Here is an 11,328-nt window from a genome sequence, read left to right as displayed (position 1 = left end):
GCTACATACAGAGTAGTCCAACATGTCCATATACAGGGTACTAACAACATGGCAGATGAGTTCAACATGTCCATATACTGATAGCTACCTAAATGGCAAAAAAGTCCAATATGTTCATTTACAGAGAAGTAGCCGCATGGCAGAGTAGTCCAGCATGTCCATATAAAGAGGACTAGCTACCTGGCTTATGAGTCCAATGTGTCCATATACTGAGAGCTAGCTACATGGCAGACAAGTCCAGTATAGTCATATACAGAGAGTTATGTACTTTGCAAATCATTCCAACATATACATGTACAGATATCTAGCTGCAGGCATACGAGCCCAAAATGTACATATACAAGGGGTAGCTACATGGCAGGTTAATGCAACATTTCCATATACAGAATTCTAGATACAAGTCAGATGAATCCAACTTGTCTATATACAGAGAGCTAGCTACATGGCAAGGTAGTGCAACATGTCCATATACAGGATACTAGACATATGGCTGATGAGTGCAACATGTCCATATACTACATGGCAGAGAAGTCCAATATATTCATATACACAGAGCTAGCTACATGGCAACGTATTGCAATATTTTCATAGACAGAATTCTAGTTACATGACAGATGTGTCCAAAATGTCCATATACAGAGAGCTAGCTACATGTCAGACGAATCCAATAGGATCATATACTGAGAGCTACGTACTTTGCAGATCAGCCCAACATATCCATGTACAGCGAGGTAGCTACATGGCAGATGAGTCCACAATGTCCATATACAGAGAGCTAGCTTCATAGCAGAGTAGTGCAACATTTCCATATACAGAGTTCTTGCTACATGGCACATGTGTCCAACGTGTCCATATACTGAGAGCTACCTACATGGCAGATCTGACCAAAATGTCCACATACAGAGAGTGAGCTACATGGCAGGATGGTGCATTATTTTCATATGCAGAGTTGTAGCTACATGGCAGATGTGTCTAACGTGTCCATATACTGAGAACTAGCTACGTGTCAGAGTCGTCCAACATGTCTATATACAGGGTACTAGCTACATGGCAGATGAATCCAACATGTCAATATATTGACAGCTAGGTTCATGGCATAAAAGTCTAATATGTTCTATACAGAGAGCTAGCTACATGGCAGGATAGTGCAAAATTTCCATATACAGAATTATAGCTACAAGGCAGATGAGTCGAACTTGTCTATATACCGATAGCTAGCTATATAGAAGAGTAGTGCATCATTTCCACATACAGAGTTCAAGCAACACGGCAGATGAGTCCAAAGTGTTCATATACTGACAGCTTACTACATGGCAGAGTAGCAGAACATGTCTATATACAGGGTTCTAGCTATGTGTCAGATGACTCCATCATGTCCACATACTGAGAGCTAGCTACATGTCAGACATATCCAATATGTTCATATACAGAGAGATAGATACATGGCAGGGAAGTGCAACATTTCCATATACTGAGTTCTAGCTACATGGCAGATGTGTCCAACGTGTCCATATACTGAGAACTAGCTACATATCAGAGTAGTCCAACATGTCCATTTACATGATGCTAGCTACAAGATAGATGAGTTCATCATGTCCATATACAGGGAGCTAGCTATTTGTGAGATGAGCCCAATATGTTCATATACAGAGAACTATCTACTTGGCAGATCATTCCAACATATCCAAGTACGGCGAGCTAGCTACATGGCAGGTTATTACAACATTTCCATTTACAGAGTTCCAGCTACATAACAGATGTGTCCAACGTGTCCATATACTGAGAGCTAGCTACTCGGCTGATCTGACCAAAATATCCATACACAGAGAGCTAGCTACATGCCAGATTATTCCAAAATGTCAATATACAGAGAGCTAGCTACATGGCAGGTTAGTGCAACATTTCCATATACAGAGTTCTAGCTACATGGCAGTTGTGTCCAAATACTGAGAAATAGCTACATGGCAGACAAATCCAGTATGTCCATTTATAGCGTACTAGCTACATGGTCGATAAGACCACCATGTCCATATACTGAGAACTAGCTACATGGATGACAAGTCCAATATGTTCATATATAGAGAGTTATCTACTTGGCAGATCAATCCAACTTATCCATTTATTGAGAGCTAGCAACATTGCAGACGAGCCCAAAATGTCCATATACAGAGAGCTAGCTCCATGGCAGGGTAGAGCAACATTTCCATATACAGTGTTCTAGCTACAAGGCAAATGAGTCCAACCTCACTATGTGTAGAGAGCTAGCTACATGGCAGAGTAGTGCAACATTTCCATATACAGAGTTCTAGATACATAGCAGATGTATCCAATGTGTCCCTATATTGAGAAATAGCTACATGGCAGACAAGTCAAAAATGTTCATATACAGATAGCTACCTACTTAGAAGATCACTCCAACATATTCATGTACAGAGAGTTAGCTACAAGGTAGACGAATCCAAAATGTCCACATACAGAGACCTATCTACATGGCAATGTAGTGCAACATTGACATATACAGAGTTCTAGCTACAAGGCAGATGAGTCCAACTTGTCTATATTCAGAGAGATAGCTACATGGCAGAGTAGTGCAACATTTCCATATACATATTTTCAGCTACATGGGAGATGTGTCCAAAGTGTCCATATACTGAGAGCTAGCTACATGACCTAGAAGTTCAATATGTTCATATACAGAGAGCTACGTACTTAGCAGATCAGTCCAACATATACATGTACAGAGTGCTAGCTACATGATAGACGAGTAAAAAAATATATATACATATGCAGGAGGTAGCTATATGGCAGGGTAGTGCAACATTTCCTTATACAGAATTCTAGCTACAAGGCTGATGAGACCAACCTGTCTATTTACAGAGAGCTAGCTACATGTCAGGGTAGTGCAACATTTCCATATACAGAGTTCTAGGTACAAGGCAGATGAATCCAACTTGTCTATATACAGATAGCTAGCTACATGGCAGGGTAGTGCAACATGTCCATATACAGGGTACTAGATACATGGCTGATGAGTTCAACATGTCCATATACTGAGAGTTAGCTACATGGCAGACAAGTCCAATATATTCATATACAGAGAGCTAGCTACATGGCAATGTAGTGCAACATTTTCATATACAGATTTCTAGCTACATGGCAGATGTGTTCAAAATGTCCATATACAGAGAGCTAGCTACATGTCAGACGATTCCAATATGATCATATACTGAGAGCTATCTACTTTGCAGATCAGTTCAGCATATCCATTTATAGTGAGCTAGCTACATGGCAGATGAGTCCACAATGTCCATATACATAGAGCTAGCTTCATGGCAGTGTAGTGCAACATTTCCATATACAGAGTTCTAGGTACATGGCACATGTGTCCAATGTTTCCATATAATGAGAGCTACCTACATGGCAGATCTGACCATAATGTCCATATACAGAGAGCGAGCTACATGGCAGTGTAGTGCAAAATTTCCATATACAGAGATCTAGCACCAAGGCAGATGAGTCCAATTTGTTTATATACAGAGAGTTCGCTACATGGCAGAGTAGTACAACATTTCCATATATAGAGTTCTAGCTACATGTCAGATGTGTCCAACCTGTCTATATACTGAGAGTTACCAACATGGCCGAGAAGTCTAACATGTCCATGTACAGTGTACTAGCTGCATCACAGATGAGTCCAACATGTCCATATACTGAGAGCTAGTGACATGGCAGACAAGTCCAATATGTTCATATACAGAGAGCTATCTACTTGGCAGATCAGTCCAACATATCCATGAATAGAGAGCTAGCTACATGGCAAACGAGTCCAAAATGTTCATATACAGAGTTCTAGCTACAGGGCAGATGTGTCCAACGTGTCCGTATACTGAAAACTAGCTACATGGCAGAGTCGTCCAACATGTCCATATACAGGGTACTAGCTACATGGCAGATGAATCCAAAATGTCCAAATACTGAGAGCTAGGTACATGACCGAAAAGTCCAATATGTTCATATACAGAGAGAGCTTGCTACATGGCAGGGTAGTGCAACATTTCCACATACAGAGTTATAACTACAAGGCAGATGAGTTCAACTTGTCTATATACTGAGAGCTAGCTACATGGCAGAGTATTGAATCAATTCCACATACAGAGTTCAAGCTACATGGTAGATGAGTCCAAAATGTTTATATAGAGAGAGCTAACTACATGTCAGACAGTGGAACATGTCCATATACAGGGTTCTAGCTACATGGCAGATGAGTCCAACATGTCCACATATTGATACCTAGCTACATGTCAGACATGTCCAATATGTTCATATACAGAGACCTAGATACATGTCAGGGTAGTGCAACATTTCCATATACTGAGAGCTAGCTACTTGGCAGACAAGTCCAATATGTCAATATATAGAGAGCTATCTACTTGGCAGATCAGTCCAACATATCCATTTACTGAGAGCTAGCTACATGGCAGATGAATCCAAAATGTCCATAAACAGAGAGCTAGTTCCATGGCAGGTTAGTGCCACATTTCCACATACAGTGTTCTAGCTACAAAGCAGATGAGTCCAACTTTTCTATGTACAGAGAGGTACCTACATGGCAGAGTAGTGCAACATTTCCATACACAGTGTTTTAGATACATAGCAGATGTGTCCAACGTGTCAATATACTGAGAAATAGCTACATGGCAGACAAGATCAAAATGTCCATATACAGAGAGCTATCTACATGGCAGGGTAGTGCAACATTTCCATATACTGAATTCTAGCTACATGGCAGATGTGTCAAAGGTGTTCATATACTGAGAGCTACCAACAAGGCAGACAAGTTCAATATGTTCATATAAAGAGATCTACCTACTTGGTAGATCTGTCCAACATATCCATATATAGAAAGCTAGCTACATGGGCGACAAGTCCAAAATGTCCATATACACAGAGCTAGCCACATGGCAAGATAATGCAACAATTTCATATACAGAGCTCCAGCTACATGACAGATGTGTCCAACGTGTCCATATACTGAGAGCTAGCTACATGGCAAGGTAGTGCAACATTTCCAATACAGAGTTCCAGCTATAAGGCAGATGAGTCCAACTTGTCTATATACTGAGAGGTAGCTACATGGAAGATAAGTCCAATATGTTCATATACAGAGAGATACATACTTGGAAGATCAGTCCAACATATACATTTGCAGAGAGCTAGCTACATGGCAGACGAGTCCAAATTGTCTATATACAGAGAACTAGTCACATGGCTGGGTAGTGCAACATTTCCATATACAGAGTTCTAGCTACACGGCAGATGAGTCCAACAAGTCTATATACAGAGAGCTAGCTACATGGCAGCACAGTGCAACATGTCCATATACAGGATATTAGCTACATGGTACATGAGTCCAACATGCCCATATACTGAGAGCTAGCTACATGGCAGACAAGTACAATATGTTCACACACAGAGGGCTAGCTACATGAGAGAGTGGACCAACATGTCCATATACAGGGTACTAGCTACAAGATATATGAGTCCAATTTGGGTATATACACAGAGCTATCTACATGGCAGAGTAGTGAATCATTTCAATATACAGAGTTCTAGCTACAATGCAGATGTGTCAAACTTGTCCACATAAGGAGATCTACCTACAGGGCAGATCAGTACAAAATATCCATGTAAAGAGAACTAGCTACATGGCAGAAGAGTCCAAAATGTCCATATACAGAGAGCTAGCTACATGGTAGACAAGTCCAATATGTTCATATACAAAGAGCTACCTTCTTGGTAGATCAGTCCAACATATGCATGTTCAGAGAGCTAGCTATATGGCAGACGAGTCCAATATGTCCATATACAGAGAGCTAGCTACATGGCAGTGTAGAGCAACATTTCCATATACAAAGTTATAATTACAAGGCAGATGAGTCCTACTTGTACTTATACAGAGAGCTAGCTACATGGCAGAGTAGTGCAAAATTTCCACATACAGAGTTCTAGCTACATGGCAGATGTGTCTTCGTGTCCGTATACTGAGAGCTAGCGTAACGGCAGATCAGTCCAACATGTCCATATACAGGGTATTAGCTACATGGCAGATGAGCCCAACATGTCCTTATACTTAGAAATAGCGACAAGGCAGACGAGTCCAAAATGTCCATATAAAGTGAGCTAGCTACATGGCAGGGTAGTGCAACATTTCCATATACAGAGTTCTAGCTACAAGGCAGATGAATCCAACAAGTCTATATACAGAGAGCTAGATACATGGCAGGATAGTGCAACATGTCCATATACAGGATACTAGCTACATGGCAGATGAGTCCAACATGTCCATATACTTAGAGGTAGCTACGTGGCAGACATGTTCAATATGTTCACATACAGGGGGCTAGCTAAATGGCAACATAGTGCAACATTTCCATATACAGAGTTCGAGCTACATGGCAGATATGTCCAAAATGTCCATATACAGAGAGCTAGCAACATGGCAGAGTAGACCAACATGTCCATGTACAGGGTACTAGCTACAAGATAGATGAGTCCAACTTGGCTATATACACAGAGCTAGCTTCATGTCAGAGTAGTGAATCATTTCCATATATAGAGATCAAGCCACATCGCAGATGAGTCCAAAGTATTCACATACTAAGAGCTAACCACATGGCAGAGTAGTGCAACATATCCATATATAGGGTACTAGCTACATGGCAGATGAGTCTAACATGTCCATTACTGAGAGCTAGCTACATGGCAAACAATTCCAATATGTTCATCGACAGGAACCTAGCTACATAGCAAGGTAGTGCAACATTTCCAAAACAGAGTTGTAGCTACAAGGCAGATGAGTCCAACTTGTCTATATCCTGAGAGCTAACTACATAGCAGACAAGTCCCTTATGTTCATATAAAAAAGAGATACTAACTTGGCAAGTCAGTCCAACATAACCATGTACAGAGAGCTAGCTACATGGCAGATGTGTCCATATACAGAGAGCTAGCTACATGGCAGTGTAGTGCAACATTTCCATATACAATGTTGTAGCTCAAGGCAGATGAGTTTGACTTTTATATATACAGAGAGCTAACTACAAGGCAGAGTAGTGCAACATTAATGTATTCAGAGTTCTAGCTAAAATGCAGATGTGTCAAACGTGTCCATATACTGAAAGCAACGTACAGGACAGATCAGTCCAAAATATCCATGTAAAGAGAGCTAGGTACATGACAGACGAGATCAAAATGTCCATATACAGAGAGCTAGCTACATGGTAGACAAGTCCAATATGTTCATATACAGAGAGCTAGCTATTGGCAGATCAGTCCAATATATCTATGTTCAGAGAGCTAGCTATATGGCAGACGAGTCCAATATGTCCATATACAGAGAGCTAGGTAAATGGCAGGGTAGCGCAACATTTCCATATACAGAGTTCTAATTACAAGGCAGATGAGTACAACTTGTCTATAGACAGAAAGCTAGCTACATGGCAGAGTAGTGTAACATTTCCATATACAGAGTTCTAGCTACAAGGCAGATGAGTCCAAAGTGTCCATATACTGAGAGGTAGCTACATGGCAGAGCAGTCCAACATGTCCATATACAGGGTACTAGCTACACGGCAGATGAGTCCAACATGTTCATATACTTAGAGCTAGCTTCATGGCAGGCAAGTCCAATATGTTCATATACATAGAGCTCCTTACTTGGCAGATCAGTCCAACATATCCATGTACAGAGAGCTAGCTACATGGAAGACCACTCCAGAATGTCCATATACATAGAGCTAGCCACATGGCAGGGTAGTGCAACATTTCCATATACAGACTTATAGCTACAAGGCAGATGAGTCCAACTTGTCTATATATAGAGATCTAACTACCTGGTTGGGTACTGCAACATTTCCATGTACAGAATTCTAGCTAGATGGCAGATGTCTCTAACGTGTTCATACACTGAGAGCTACGTACATTGCAGAGGAGTATAACATGTCCATATTCAGGGTACTAGCTACATAGCAGATATGTCCAACTTGTCCATATACAGAGAGCCATTTACATGGCAGACAAGTCCAATATGTTCACATTCAGAGAGCTAACTTCTTGACAGATCAGTCCAACATATCCATCTACAGAGAGGTAGCTATATGGCAGACGAGTTTAATGTGTCCTTATACAGAGAGCTAGCTACATTTCAGGGTAGTGCAACATTTCCATATACTGAGTTCTAGTTACGTGGCAGATGTGTCAAAGATCTTCATATACTGAGAGCTACCTACATGGCAGATCAGTCCAACATATCCATGTAGAGAGCTAGCTACATGGAAGACTAGTCCATAATGTCAATATACAGAGAGCTAGCTACATGACAGAGCAGCGCAACATATCCTTATACAGAAGTCTAGCTAGAGGGTAGATGTGGCCAATGTGTCCATATACTGAGAGCCATATACAGGGCAGACAAGTCCTATATGTTCATATACAAAGAGCTAGCTACATGGCAGGGTAGTGCAACATTTCCTTAACCACAGTTCTAGCTCCAAAGCAGATGAATTCAACTTGTCTATATACAGAGATCTAGCCACATGGCAGAATAAGCAACATTCCATATACAAAGTCGTACCTACATGGCATATGTGTCCAAGGTGTCCGTAAATTAAGAGCTATCTACATGGTAGCTCAGTCCAAAATATCCATGCACAGAGAGCTAGCAACATGTGAGACGAGTCCAAAATGTTCATATACAGTGTTCATGCTACATGGTAGATGAGTCCAAAGTGTTCGTATACTGGGAGCTAGCTACATCGCAGAGCAGTCCAACATGTCCATATACATGGTAATAGCTACATGGCAGATGAGTCCAATATGTGCATATATTGAGAGCTAGCTACATGGCAGACAAGTTCAATATGTTCATATGCAGGGAGTTAGCTACATGGCGGCATATTGCAACATTTCCATATGCAGAGTTCTAGCTACATGGTAGCTATGTCCAACGTGTCCATACACTGAGAGCTAGCTACATGGCAATGTAGTGCAACATTTTCATAGACAGAATTCTAGCTACATGGCAGACAAGACCAATATGTTCATATAAAGAGAGATATCTACATGACAGCATAGTGCAACATTTCCATATACAGAGTTCTAGCTACATGGTAGATGTGTCCAACGTGTCCATACACTGAGAGCTAGCTACATGGCAGGGTAGTGCAACATTACCATAGACAGAGTTCTAGCTACATGGCAGATGTGCCCAACGTGTCCATATACTGAGAGCTAGCTACCTGACAGAGTACTCCAACATGTCCATCTGCAGGGAACTAGTTACATGGCAGATGAGTCCAACATGTTCATATACTAAGAGCTAGCTCCATGGCAGACAAGTGCAATATATTCATATGCAAAGAGATACCTACTTGGCAGATCAGTCCAACATATCCATGTACAGAGAGGTAGCTACATGGCACACAAGTCAAAAATGTCCATATACTGAGAACTAGCCACATGGCAGGGTAGTGCAACATTTCCATATACAGAGTTCTAGCTACAAGGCAGATGAGTTCAACTTGTCTATATACAGAGAACTAGTTACATGGCAGTGTAGAGCAACATTTCAATATACAGTGTTCTAGCTTCAAGGCAGATGAGTCAAACTGGTCTATATACATAGAACTAGCTACACGGCAGCGTAGTGTAACATGTCCATATACAGGATACTAGCTACATGGCAGATGAGTCCAACATATCCATGTACAGAGAGCTAGCTATATGGCAGACGAGTCTAAAATGGCAGCATAGTGCAACATTTCCATATATAGAGTTCCAGCTACATGGCAGATGTGTCCAACGTGTCCATACATTGAGAGCTAGCTACATGGCAGAGCAGTCCAACATGTCCATATACAGAGAACTAGCTACATGGCAGATTTGTCCAACATGTCCATATACTGAGAGGTAGCTTTGTGGCAGACAAGTCCAATATGGTCATATAGAGATAGGTACCTACTTGGCAGATCAGTCCAACATATCCATGTACAGAGAGCCAACTACATGTCAGACAAGTCCAAAATGTCCATATAGAGACCTAGCTCCATGGCTGGGTAGTGCAATATTTCCATATACAGAATTCTAGCTAAAAGGCAGATGAATCCAACCTGTCTATATATAGAGATCTAAATACCTGGCAGGGTAGTGAAACATTTCCATGTACAGAGTTCTACATACATGGCAGTTGTGTCCAACGTGTCCATATATTGAGAGCTAGCTACGTAGCAGAGTAGTCCAACATGTCCAAATTCAGAGTACTACCTACATGTCAGATGTGTCCAACTTGTCCATATACTCAGAGCCACCTACATGGCTGAAAATTCCAATATGTTCATATAGAGAGAGCTACCCTGTCGGCAGATCACTCCAACATATCCATGTACAGAGAGGTAGCTACGTATCTGATGATTTCAAAATGACCATAAACAGAGAGCTAATCACATGGCAGGGTAGTGCAAAATTTCCATATACAGAGTTCTAGCTACAAGGCAGATGAGTACAAATTGTCTATATACAGAGAGCTTGCTACATGGCAGAGTATTCCAACATGTCAATATTCAGAATTCTAGCTATATGGCAGATGTTTCCAATGTGTCCATATACTGAGAGCTAGCTACATGGCGGACAAGTCCAGTATGGTTATATAGAGAGAGCTAACACTTTGCAGATCAGTCCAACATATGCAAGTTCAGAGAGCTAGGTACGTGGCAGACGAGTCTAAAGTGTCCATATACAGAGACATAGCTACATGGCAGTGTAGTGAAACATTTCCATATTCAGAGTTCTGGGTACAAGGCAGATGAGCCCAACTTGTCTATGTACAGAGAGCTAGCTACATGATAGAGTAGTGCAACATTTCCATATAGAGAGTTCTAGCTACATGGCAGATGTGTCCAACGTGTCCATATATTGAGAGCTAGCTATATGGCAGACTAATCCAATATGTTTATAGATAGAGCTAACTACTTGGCAGATCAGTCCAACATATCTATGTACAGGAAGCTAGCTGCATGGGAGAAGAGTCCAAAATGTCCTTATACAGAGAGCTAGCTACATTGAATAGTAGTGTAAAACATCCATATACAGAGTTCTAGCTACTAGGCAGATGAGTCCAACTTGTCTATATACAGACAGCTAGCTACATGACAGAGTAGTGCAACATTTCCATATACAGAATTCAAGGTACATGGCAGATGTGTCCAACGTGTCCATACACTGAGAGCTAGCTACATGGCAGAGCAGTCTATCATGTCCATATACCATGTACTA

The sequence above is a fragment of the Chrysochloris asiatica genome, unplaced genomic scaffold (assembly GCF_000296735.1).
Source record: "Chrysochloris asiatica unplaced genomic scaffold, ChrAsi1.0 scaffold00107, whole genome shotgun sequence".
Taxonomy (NCBI): domain Eukaryota; kingdom Metazoa; phylum Chordata; class Mammalia; order Afrosoricida; family Chrysochloridae; genus Chrysochloris; species Chrysochloris asiatica.
The sequence above is the reverse complement of the archived record's forward strand: the minus strand, read 5'-3'. Positions refer to the sequence as shown.